Source organism: Bison bison, unplaced genomic scaffold, assembly GCF_000754665.1.
Source record: "Bison bison bison isolate TAMUID 2011002044 unplaced genomic scaffold, Bison_UMD1.0 scf7180017864484, whole genome shotgun sequence".
NCBI lineage: Eukaryota > Metazoa > Chordata > Mammalia > Artiodactyla > Bovidae > Bison > Bison bison.
This window is the reverse complement of record NW_011495044.1, coordinates 6,553,295-6,553,725: the sequence shown is the minus strand read 5'-3', so window position 1 is coordinate 6,553,725 and position 431 is coordinate 6,553,295.

Genomic DNA, 431 nt, shown 5'->3' with positions numbered 1-431 from the left:
GCAGAGTCCACACCGAGGCTGAAGTCAGCTCAAGCAGGCATTCTCCTTCAGCCTACTAGACCCAGACCTATAGGAGACCTACAGGCCCCTGGGGTGACAAGCACGGAGGCTGTCAGCTGGCATACCAGTTCACACAAATGGGCACACCCTCTTGTATTCACAAATGTGAGCATGCACTCTCCCACCCCATGCACAGATACAGAGAAGGCCCACCCCATGCATCACATAGACACCTACACTCTGTAGGAACTAACCCATCTACACAAGGGATCAGAAAGCCCAGGATGGGGCCGTGCCTAGCCCAGAGCTTAGCCCATGCAATTCAGCGGCCCCATTCATTTGAAGGAAGCAGGAAAGCCCTTTCTTTTCATATGTTTTTTTTTTTCCCCCCACTCTCCTTGTCTGTGGCGGGCCGCTCCCCGCCAGGCCGC